This window comes from Oncorhynchus keta, chromosome 11 (genome assembly GCF_023373465.1).
Source record: "Oncorhynchus keta strain PuntledgeMale-10-30-2019 chromosome 11, Oket_V2, whole genome shotgun sequence".
NCBI classification, from domain to species: Eukaryota; Metazoa; Chordata; class Actinopteri; order Salmoniformes; family Salmonidae; genus Oncorhynchus; species Oncorhynchus keta.
The window spans coordinates 34,187,700-34,200,468 of record NC_068431.1 but is presented as its reverse complement, the minus strand read 5'-3'; the positions used below and the strand labels follow the sequence as shown (position 1 = coordinate 34,200,468).

General features: G+C 43.4%; 1 protein-coding gene and 1 long non-coding RNA gene across 2 annotated transcripts in view; both read left to right on the top strand.

Moving 5' to 3' along the window:
- Positions 1-65: 65 nt before the first annotated feature.
- Positions 66-1,148, top strand: LOC118390716 (uncharacterized). The gene is made up of 3 exons (XR_004826982.2): positions 66-240; positions 418-469; positions 655-1,148. It is a non-coding gene; the product is annotated as an uncharacterized LOC118390716 (long non-coding RNA).
- Positions 1,149-11,399: 10,251 nt separating this feature from the next.
- LOC118390090 (protein EURL homolog) overlaps positions 11,400-12,769 on the top strand; it is a 52,579-nt gene continuing 51,209 nt past the window's right edge. The window contains exon 1 of the mRNA XM_035780305.2: positions 11,400-11,568. The gene's annotated coding sequence lies outside the window, so the exon portion shown is untranslated. The remainder of the gene's footprint in view (positions 11,569-12,769) is intronic.

Below are 12,769 nucleotides of genomic sequence, written 5' to 3'. Positions count from 1 at the left end.
GGGGTGGAGTGAAGAGGGGGGAACATGCCTGCCTTTCCAGGCTGTTGGCTCATTCCACAGACCACTTAAACTCCTAAACCTCACTCTCCTTAACCAACATGCCATTGTTGACGCTTGCAGGGCTGGTCCTCTTGAGGAGTCGTATCCCGAGTCTGAAGCCCTCCTGAGCTGAGCCCTGGTGAGCCTTGTAATTGCCCTGTTTTTACAGCTCATGTTTGCGGCGTCCCACAAATTTGATTGGTGAGTTTTGTGTAATCATAAGCCTTGTTTTGTGTGTGTGTCTATCTCACCTGTTGCCAAGAGATCCTTAGTGGTGAGGAAGATCATGTGCTGCCATTACTCAATCTTCCCTCGATTATCATGTCATTCCTTCACTGTACCCTTTCTACATACTGTACACAGTATCTTGTTATTCAGGTACACTCCCTCTACTTGCACTGTGCCCACCCTTATAGTGTTTGATGAAAAAGTAAGTAGAGAACATTATTTCAATGTATTTGACTCTTTAAATCTCTCATGGGAATAACAAACACTGCTTTGACACATTTCTCCCTCTTAGTGATGCTCATCTCTACTTCATCTTTTGATTGTGTCAAGATTATTCATATTATGTTAATGTGCAGAAAATGTTCCTTCTGATCCTTGGGCTTCCAGCAGTCGCTGCATGCAGGCCTCTAGGTCCTCCTGGTCCAGGGAGTGATCCAGAGTGGAGGGAAACTGACCCCTTCCTGAACCTTGCTGGGCTGGACAACATCCCCTGTGGCACCGGAACACTCAGCCCCAGCCTGCTGGCTGGGTTCAGCCTCCAGCTCAGTGGAAGATCTTTTTAGCCTGGCCTTTTCCTGTCAGGACTTCCTCCCTGGAAGACGCTAGTATAGGTTGTGCTCATCTGGATGCTACAACAGGGCCTTTTTGTGAGGAGTCATACCTCAATGGCAGGAGACCCATCCCAAAACACTTCACTGAGTCGAACGGCTGAAGTGACGCAAGCCCCGTATTTGTAATATCATTAGACATAACTCTGATGAAATCTGTGAATGTATTGAAATGTTTTCTGAATTGTACAACTACCTTAATTCTGCTGGACCTTGGTGTCTTGGCATCAGATAATGGGGATCCATAATAAATACCAATACAAACTCTAGTCAGTTCGTTACACTGAAGATTGTTATTCATACTAACATTGCTGATATACAGTAGACTGAACTGCTTCTGAATTAAAATATACCAAATAAAGAGTCATTTCGCGAAGCAATCCATTTAAACAGCGTTAACATAACAGTAGCCTAACATCTTCACAAACTCACAAGCTGGCTTTTCAGAGCTAAAACGATCACATGATCACTGAAAGCTTTTTTAGCCTGACAGAACTCGTCTAACCAGATCTGAGCTGGTGTCACTGGTTGTGAACAAGCAGCAACCTGTAGACCAGAGATCCGCCTTGGGGTTACAATGTGGGTGCACTGAGGCAGTGATGATGAATTCCTGTAGATTTAATGGCTGAATATGTAGATGCTAAAAGCACCGTGTTGAACTCATGAAAAGTGACTAATTGACAGAGTTGAGAGGCAGAGAGAGAAGGGGGTTCATGTCCAGTGAATTGAAAAGATAAACGTGGTTATTTCTTTCCTGCGGTGGATAAACAAACATGTTACTGTGTATCATATTATTGATGTACATATTTTCAATCAGTTTAACATTATTTACAGACTAAAATAGTACAATAGTTTGCTTCTGTAGTTGTATGCCCACATTTGATGTACAGAGCATTTGGAAAGTATTTAGACCCCTTGACTTTATCCACATTTTGTTACGTTACAGCCTTATTTAAAAATGGATTAAATCATTTTTTTCTCCCTCATCAATCTACACACTAGCCCATAATGGCAATGAAAAAGCTTTCTTTTTTTTTCTTTTTTTACATTTTTGCATGTGTATTAAAAATAAAACATGGAAATATCACATTAGCATAAATATTCAGACCCTTTACTCAGTACTTTGTTGAAACGTCTTTGACAGCTATTACAGCCTCGAGTCTTCTTGGGTATGACGCTACAAGCTTGGCACAACTCTATTTGGGGAGTTTCTCCCATTCCTGTCTGCAGATTCTCTCAAGCTCTTTCAGGTTGAATGGGGAGCGTCGCTGCACAGCTATTTTCAGGTCTCTACAGAGATGTTTGAGCTCTGGCTGGGCCACTCAAGGACATTCAGGGACTTGCACTGTGTGTAGATTGCTGAGGATTATTGTTTATTTTATCCATTTTAGAATAAGGCTGTAAAGTAACACAATGTGGAAAAAGTCATGTGGGCAGAATACTTTCCAAAGGCACTGTATGTCTGCATAAGTCATTTGAGTTGTTAGTCCTCTTCCAAACCAAATGCTTCTTCATAGTGAATGAGATCCATTTGGTGAGCTGGTTACATGACTAGTCTTTTCCCTTACCCCCTAATAGGACTATTGAGAAGAAAATCAAAATGTCCAGTTTACCCCACGTTATTGAGGTCATAAGAGACTTTGTTCAGATTGTGTACCTGTAGCACTTTCTCTGACCACGAGGGGGCACTGTTACCCTATCTTTAAAATATGATGTCCATGTTTAAAGAAATATTTGATTAACCTTTATTTAACTAGGCAAGTCAGTTAAGAATAAATTCTTATTTTTAATGACGGCCTAGGAACAGTGGGTTAACTGCCTGTTCAGGGGCAGAATGACAGATTTTACTAGTCCAAGGCTCTAACCACTAGGCTACCCTGCCGCCCCATATATTAACCACTAGGTTACCCTGCCGCCATGTTTGTCTTAATATATTATTTATCGAGAGAACATTAGCATAATGGTACATTTGTTATGGTTGAAAACCTACCCGATTACACCCGTTCTCTGAATCTACAACTGTTTATGTTTTAGTCCCTATTATATAGGTAAAGGGGATAGCTACTGAACAAGCAATTCAACATCAATCTGATTTTATTCGATTTTAATGGGGAAAGCACAGATCTGTTTTGATCAAGCAGAATCATTCAGAAAAACGGCTCTTTATTCTGGTGCCAAATTGGAGGTGCTGTGTGTTTCCATGATGCAGGCATAAGATGAAACACTAGAACAAGCTGGTGCATGTCACGTTGTAATGACCGTTGTCAACATGCCCTGAAATATATACAGTTGCAGGCTGCAGTGATACAACATAGGTTGCATTGTTTTAGAGGAACAATATGTTGTAAACAGTTTTCTACTGGAAAAACACGTCTCTGTGGACCTGATGAACCATTAAGCCACATTCAATCATTGAACTGCAGTGGATCTCTGCATATGAAGTTCCATGTGTTTTTCCATTAGACTTCAGTCAATTAGTCAAATGAAAACTGCTTAGGAATACATTCAGGTGACGCTCCTGTAGTAATTCCCATTATATATGCCACCTCATGGGGGCTAATGACATTGATACCGCTGTGTGGTAATGTGACCATAATAGCCCTGATGAGGTGTAGTAGGTCATAAATATTGTCATGGCTTCATGGTCAGGATGAACGGAGATCACCAGTGGCAGGGTATAGTAGGAGGCCTAACAGAGGCCAGGGTATAGTAGGAGGCCTAACAGGAGGCCAGGGTATAGTGGGAGGCCTAATAGAGGAGGCCAGGGAGTAGTGGAAGGCCTAACAGAGGAGGCCAGGGTATAGTGGGAGGCCTAACAGAGGAGGCCAGGGTATAGTGGGAGGCCTAACAGAGGAGGCCAGGGTATAGAGGGAGGCCTAACAGAGGAGGCCAGTGTATAGAGGGAGGCCTAACAGAGGAGACCAGGGTATAGAGGGAGGCCTAACAGAGGAGGCCAGGGTATAGTGGGAGGCCTAACAGAGGAGGCCAGGGTATAGAGGTAGGCCTAACAGAGGAGACCAGGGTATAGAGGGAGGCCTAACAGAGGAGGCCAGGGTATAGTGGGAGGCCTAACAGAGGAGGCCAGGGTATAGTGGGAGGCCTAACAGAGGAGGCCAGAGATATAATCACTGCTTGTCAAGGAGATCAGAAATTCACAGCACCACTCCATAATGGAACACAAGGCCCTCTTTTATATACTACTTATGTTATGCAGCTCTTTGTCTTCCAGTATTTCCCAGCAGTGCTGGGGGCTGATACAAGTGTAATTGCATGTCATTGTAGGGTCGTAAATGGAGATGTTTTCCCCGCGGGAGTGGGAGAAACATGTATTATGGATTGTAAATCCACACCAACCCACACTGTCCTTTCTAAAATTATTAAGTTCTCTCAACAGAGGAAGCTACCTCAATGAACATGAATATCTCAATGAACTCAAAAGGGCATAGATCACCTGGGTAGGATGATATTCCTCCTGTTTATAATGTTTGAATAAATGAGGTCCATATTGCTCTAAATGATTCATAGAGCCGTTCACAAAGGTTCAATTTGGGAGACGTGAACACAGCACTAATTTGGCTCCACCTAATGTTCTCAATATTGCCCCCTATCTTTGAAAAACACAAATATAAAAATGTTCCGAAATTTTGTCCTCTCGTCTCGAGACTAACTTACCCAAATTGATCCACATGGACCAAAGCGAGTTTGGTTAAAAGCATTTATCCTCGGATAACCTCCGTTGACAATTACAAACACTGCATGACCAAAAGTATGCGGACACTTGCTCGTTGAACGTCTCATTCCAAATCATGGGAATGAATATGGAGTTGGTCCACCTTTGCTGCTATAACAGCCTCCACTCTTCTGGGAAGGCCTTCCACTAGTTGGAACATTGCTGCGGGGACTTGCTTCCATTCAGCCACAAGACCATTAGTGAGGTCGGGCGCTGATGTTGGGTGATTAGGCCTGGCTCGGAGTCGGCGTTCCAATTCATCCCAAAGATTTCCGATGTGGTTGAGGTCAGGACTCTGTGTAGGCCAGTCAAGTTCTTCCACACTGATCTTGACAACCCATTTCTGGACAGATCTTGCTTTGTGCACGGGGGCAATGTCATGCTGACCATTATTCCTCCTCCACTGAACTTTATAGTTGGCACTATGCATTGTGGCAGTTAGCTTTCTCTTGGCATCCCCCAAACCCAGATTTGTTCGTCGGACTTCCAGATGGTGAAGCATGATTCATCACTCAAGAGAATGTGTTTCCACTGCTCCAGAGTCCAATGGAGGTGAGCTTTACACCACTCCAGCTGACGCTTGGCATTACTCATGGTGATCTTAGGCTTGTGTTTGGCTGCTCGGCTATGGATAAGAAGAGCAGTTTTTGTGCTGATGTTGCTTCTAAAGGCAGTTTGGAACTCAGTAGTGAATGTTGCATCCGAGGACAGTACATTTTTACGCACTATGTGCTTCAGCACTTGGTGGTCCTGTTGTGAGTTTGTGTAGCCTATCACTCCGCGGCTGAGCCGTTGTTGCTCCTAGATGTTTCCACTTCACAATAAAGCACTTACAGTTGACCGGGGCAGCTCTAGCAGGGCAGAAATGGACTTATTGGAAAAGTGGTATCCTGTGACGGTGCCACGTGGTAAGTCACCGAGCTCTTCAGTAAGGCCATTCTACTGCCAATGTTTGTGTATGGAGATTACATGGCTGTGTGCTCGATTGTATACACCTGTCAGCAATAGGTGTGGATGAAATAGCTGAATCCACTAATTTGAAGGGGTCCACATACTTTTGTATATATTGTGTATCTTAGACACTTCATCAGAAACAACAGCTCCTTGGGCTGTATTATCTCTCGATGCAGAAAACGCTTTTGATAGACTGACTACAATGGTAATATCTTTAGTCTGCTCTTGGAACATATGGGAATTGGCTTACATTTCATTCATATGATTAAAATACTGTATGTCAATCCCTCAGCCATACTTGTAACAGGCAATATCAGCTCTGCTCCATTCAGAATCACTCGACGCAGCAGACAAGGAGATCCAGTCTGGCCTCTGCTATTCTTATTATCCATGGAACATCTGGCCCAGACAATTAATACATTGAAAGAAATAACACCAATTTCTCTCAAATCTACGGATAATTTCATATCATTATATGCAGATTATATTTTACGATATCTAGACAATGTATCGCAATCGCTCCCAAACGCATTGAAGATCATCAATAAATTCAGCTTCATCTCAAGTTAAAAAATGTATCTAACCAAATCAGCCCTACTGCCTCTCAAGACCCCGATGGAGGACTCCATCTCTACTTATGGAATCCCAATCGTTTCCCATTTTAAATATTTGGCAGTAGATATATTTCCTTCTCTAGATAAAACAATTGCCAGAACCTTTAACAGAACGCTGAAATCAATTCAATCCGACCTCAGTTGATGGAATAATATCCCAGTTGCTTTAACCGGCAGAATATCTATTGTCAAAATGAATATATTGTCACGGCGTTCAGTGCTTCCCATGGCTCCCCCTTCTGGCTATTGGGATAAAAGTCATCATGCGTTTCAACAATTATATGGCAAAGTAAATTATTCCAGATAAAGGTGTAGGAGGACTATCTGTACCAAACATTAAATTGTATTTCCAGGCTCTAGCATTTCGTCCCATCCTAAATTGGTTTAGACATGATTATTTTGCTCCCTGGCTGAGTATAGAGAAAAATAAGGTGTCTCCTATTGCCCTGGAAGAGGTGGTCTTCACTGATATATGCCTTAAACAATGTTAGTAAGTCACGCTTTGCTCCTATTATTGTTCACACAATTTTCTCACACAATTGATATTTTTAAACAATGTAACTGGGAATCAAAGTGGCCTCTGGGGGATGGCCCTTTTCTCCCCCCAATGGTCCACATGTTGAATCCGTACCCTTACCGATATCATAGACAGTAAGTGTTAACATTCCAAGACTTGAAAGATACCTACACATTACCAGGAAACTTTTTTCTATATACAATTTAGGTCAGCTATGGAGTACTTTGGGAAACCCTACTACCAAACATCCAATGATGGGATTTATAAATAAATGATCTGGTCGCCCGAAAGGACTGATCTCTATAATATATTAACTTTTGGAAAGGTCATATTCTGAGCCAACCATTAAAAAAAGTATGGTCTACAGATCTAATTGAATCTGAACCACGCTTTAACTGCAACATAATATCGAAAATAGGGCCTTGTCATCCCGTAATGCAAACCATCAATATATCAATTCACAGAGTGTAATTAACACCAATGAAACATTTTACAATGAAATTGGCCCCAACTCCCAAGTGTTCACTGTGTTCCCTAAATCAAGTATGCACGTTCCTTGTATATGATGTGGGAGTGCCCTGCAGTTAAATGCTTCTTGGGCAAAGTTACAAAATGATGTGTTCTGACGTTCTGTTGTGTGGTTATCAGGGGACGTTTACCAGTTACTCAGGGGTTTCTCTGCATCCAGCATGCCAATCACCCTGCTCTCTGCCAATCAATGGAATGCCTGAAATGCTTCGGTGTCAGGCGTTGTTGGTGACCAGCGGGATAGCTGTTATTGTTATCAGATGTATTTGGCGTAGATTACGGCCAGACAGTAGCCTGTGTGAGTTCTGGGTCAATACACCGTTCAATTTGAGAACTCCAGAACTGTTGTGGACATTCTCTCATTTATGATCTATTGAGGTAATTAAAAATATTTTATACAAGGTGTGTCTAGGTTAAATTGTTTGCCACGATGACGTAATCCTGTGGTTAATTTAACCCTCAAAACAACATCATACTGTAATTGATGCATTTTTGCAAATGAAATGTATTTTCCATGTAGATTCCAGGTCAATTTACGTTGAAACAACGTTGATTCAATCTGTTTGTCCAGTCTCTTGACAACAAGGTTGATGAAATCCGAGCAAGGGTAGCATTCCAGAGGGACATCAGAGACTGTAACGTCCTCTGCTTCACGGAAACATGGCTCACTGGGAAGACGTTATCCGGGGCGGTGCAGCCAACGGGTTTCTCCACGCATCGCGCCGACAGAAACAAACATCTTTCTGGTAAGAAGAGTGGCGGGGGCGTATGCCTCATGACTAACGAGACATGGTGTGATGAAAGAAACATACAGGAACTCAAATCCTTCTGTTCACCTGATTTTAGAATTCCTCACAATCAAATGTAGACCGCATTATCTACCAAGAGAATTCTCTTCGATTATAATCACAGCCGTATATACCCCCCCAAAGCAGACACATCGATGGCTCTGAACGAACTTTATTCAACTCTTTGCAAACTGGAAACCATTTATCCGGAGGCTGCATTCATTGTAGCTGGGGATTTTAACAAAGCTAATCTGAAAACAAGACTCCCTAAATTTTATCAGCATATCGATTGCGCAACCAAGGGTGGTAAAACCTTGGATCATTGTTACTCTAACTTCCGCGACGCATATAAGGTCCTGCCCCGCCCCCTTTCGGAAAAGCTGACCACGACTCCATTTTGTTGATCCCTGCCTACAGACAGAAACTTAAACAAGAGGCTCCCACGCTGAGGTCTGTCCAACGCTGGTCCGACCAAGCTGACTCCACACTCCAAGACTGCTTCCATCACGTGGACTGGGACATGTTTCGTATTGCGTCAGATAAAAATATTGACGAATACGCTGATTCGGTGTGCGAGTTCATTAGAACGTGTGTTGAAGATGTCGTTCCCATAGCAACGATAAAAACATTCCCTAACCAGAAACCGTGGATTGATGGCAGCATTCGCGTGAAACTGAAAGCGAACCACTGCTTTTAATCAGGGCAAGGTGTCTGGTAACATGACCGAATACAAACAGTGCAGCTATTCCCTCCGCAAGGCTATTAAACAAGCTAAGCGTCAGTACAGAGACAAAGTAGAATCTCAATTCAACGGCTCAGACACAAGAGGCATGTGGCAGGGTCTACAGTCAATCACGGACTACAAGAAGAAACCCAGCCCAGTCACGGACCAGGATGTCTTGCTCCCAGGCAGACTAAATAACTTTTTTGCCCGCTTTGAGGACAATACAGTGCCACTGACACGGCCTGCAACGAAAACATGCGGTCTCTCCTTCACTGCAGCCGAGGTGAGTAATACATTTAAACGTGTTAACCCTCGCAAGGCTGCAGGCCCAGACGGCATCCCCAGCCGCGCCCTCAGAGCATGCGCAGACCAGCTGGCCGGTGTGTTTACGGACATATTCAATCAATCCCTATACCAGTCTGCTGTTCCTACATGCTTCAAGAGGGCCACCATTGTTCCTGTTCCCAAGAAAGCTAAGGTAACTGAGCTAAACGACTACCGCCCCGTAGCACTCACTTCCGTCATCATGAAGTGCTTTGAGAGACTAGTCAAGGACCATATCACCTCCACCCTACCTGACACCCTAGACCCACTCCAATTTGCTTACCGCCCAAATAGGTCCACAGACGATGCAATCTCAATCACACTGCACACTGCCCTAACCCACCTGGACAAGAGGAATTCCTATGTGAGAATGCTGTTCATCGACTACAGCTCGGCATTCAACACCATAGTACCCTCCAAGCTCGTCATCAAGCTCGAGACCCTGGGTCTCGACCCCGCCCTGTGCAACTGGGTACTGGACTTCCTGACGGGCCGCCCCCAGGTGGTGAGGGTAGGCAACAACATCTCCTCCCCGCTGATCCTCAACACGGGGGCCCCACAAGGGTGCGTTCTGAGCCCTCTCCTGTACTCCCTGTTCACCCACGACTGCGTGGCCACGCACGCCTCCAACTCAATCATCAAGTTTGCGGACGACACAACAGTGGTAGGCTTGATTACCAACAACGACGAGACGGCCTACAGGGAGGAGGTGAGGGCCCTCGGAGTGTGGTGTCAGGAAAATAACCTCACACTCAACGTCAACAAAACTAAGGAGATGATTGTGGACTTCAGGAAACAGCAGAGGGAACACCCCCCTATCCACATCAATGGAACAGTAGTGGAGAGGGTAGCAAGTTTTAAGTTCCTCGGCATACACATCACAGACAAACTGAATTGGTCCACTCACACTGACAGCGTCGTGAAGAAGGCGCAGCAGCGCCTCTTCAACCTCAGGAGGCTGAAGAAATTCGGCTTGTCACCAAAAGCACTCACAAACTTCTACAGATGCACAATCGACAGCATCCTGGCGGGCTGTATCACCGCCTGGTACGGCAACTGCTCCGCCCTCAACCGTAAGGCTCTCCAGAGGGTAGTGAGGTCTGCACAACGCATCACCGGGGGCAAACTACCTGCCCTCCAGGACACCTACACCACCCGATGTTACAGGAAGGCCATAAAGATCATCAAGGACATCAACCACCCGAGCCACTGCCTGTTCACCCCGCTATCATCCAGAAGGCGAGGTCAGTACAGGTGCATCAAAGCTGGGACCGAGAGACTGAAAAACAGCTTCTATCTCAAGGCCATCAGACTGTTAAACAGCCACCACTAACATTGAGTGGCTGCTGCCAACACACTGTCATTGACACTGACCCAACTCCAGCCACTTTAATAATGGGAATTGATGGGAAATGATGTAAATATATCACTAGCCACTTTATTAAACAATGCTACCTTATATAATGTTACTTACCCTACATTATTCATCTCATATGCATAAGTATATACTGTACTCTATATCATCGACTACATCCTTATGTAATACATGTATCACTAGCCACTTTAACTATGCCACTTTGTTTACTTTGTCTGCATACTCATCTCATATGTATATACTGTACTCGATACCATCATATGTACATATTCTTTATCCCCTTATTGTTAGTTAGATTACTTGTTGGTTATCACTGCATTGTCGGAACTAGAAGCACAAGCATTTCGCTACACTCGCATTAACATCTGCTAACCATGTGTATGTGACAAATAAAATTTGATTTGATTTGTGCCCAGTGGGAACTGACCACCGGAGTTGACATAACGGCACAAACTTTCTGGGACCAATAGTGCTTAGCGATTAACAGATCATTATAAAACAAATTAGTAACTAATTGACGACAGACATCGGTTAAATTATTCTGTTTCCCCCCAGAGTTTAATACGCAGTTTTTCTAGGGATGAATCTGATCACGTCCGAACTGTGCATATAGTAGTGGGTTCCAGTTTCCAACAGGCCAATGTTCTAAATACACTACATGTGTATGTGGACACTTGCTCTCGCACCCTATATAATTATTTTTGATCATACATGATGTTCCAACTCTTCCATGTGTTCCACTGTTTTGTTGATGTTTCTTCAATATACCCATACCAAAGTGTACGGGGTTAAATGATGACAAATTAATTTAAAAGGGGAATCTAGAGCTCGAATAATGATGATTCGAGATAACACGTCGATATAGATGTCATGCTTTGTTTCAAAAGTGTGTGATTTATTATATATGAAGAACGATTTGTATTGAATTTATATTGATATAATAACCCACCCCCTGATTTACAAGTGGTTCGTTCCCGAAAGGTGGGTGGGTTTCCCTTCTGCTCAAAGAAATGTGCTAGTCTGCAAGCCACCATCAACAATAATCTACTGCCCCACAGGCGCTCGAGGACGGAGGTGAAGGGAACTCAAACACCCGTGAATTCCCTTGACGATTTGACAAAGGATTAGCTAGCTATAAGGTAAATGTCAGACAGAAGAAATACATCATATGTCATTACCCTGTTTTATCGTTTAGATAGTATTAGTAGCTATCATTTTGTTGGGCTCCTGCTGGAAATGATTAATGTTGACGACCAGATAACGGGTCACGATTAACGTAACGTTGGATAGCAAGCGTATGTTGGCTAGCTAGTAGCAAGTGTTATAGGTTTTGCTAGCAGCAAGCTAACAATGTCAGTCGTTTAGTTAACTAGTTAGCCACTCATTTCAGATGCATGCCAATGTAGCTAGCAAACTAGCTAGTTGTATGTGTTAGCCTAATTTACGACTAGCTAGCTAACTTCCTATTTTTCATGTTTTTTTTCCAAATTTATGTTGTGAAGATGTTACTGTCATTTCCTCCAAGTATTTAAACCTAACTAACGTTATTTAAACATAAAAAAACATCAGTTAGGGAACAGCGGTTGTTTTCTAGTTGTCCCTGCCATGGGCATCAGGTGGCAACAAATTCACTGAAGGCTGTTGCAAGAAAATGTACAATTATTGCCATATTATTATTGCCACACCTAAGGTTTAATTTAGACTTCAAAACATCCACATAATTATCCAGTAGGGTGTTTAAGGTTCCAAATGAAACTGTGGATTTGGTGTTATACTTGGAACACTGTATTCCATGTTCTAGAGAATCTTCTCAGGAACACAGAACACTTTATGATGAGGATATGATAGAAAAAGATTGCGGACTGGTCAATGTTAATCTCTAGTAGATAATGGCACCAAACAGTGGCGACCTGTCATTCAGGGCAGGTAGAGCCCCACCTGCTTTAATCTCTACCTGTTTAGCAAAAAAAAAAAGCCTCTTTTGCTTGATATTTTGGCATTAATTAATTAAATTCCGTTGAATTTGCCATCGATAAAATGCAGTTGTGTTTGTCGCTTATGCCTGACCATTCTATAACCCCACCGCCATCATGGGACACTCTGTTCACAACATTGACATCAGCAAACCGCTCGCCCACACAACGCCATACACGGTATTTGCCCGGTACACTTGAAACCGGGATTAATCCGTGAAGAGCACACATCTCCAGCATGCTAGTGGCCCTCAAAGGTGAGCATTTGCCCACTGCGGTCTGTTACGAAGCCGAACTGCAGTCAAATCAAGACCCTGGTGAGGACGATGAGCACGCAGATGAGCTTTCCAGAGACCGTTTCTGACAG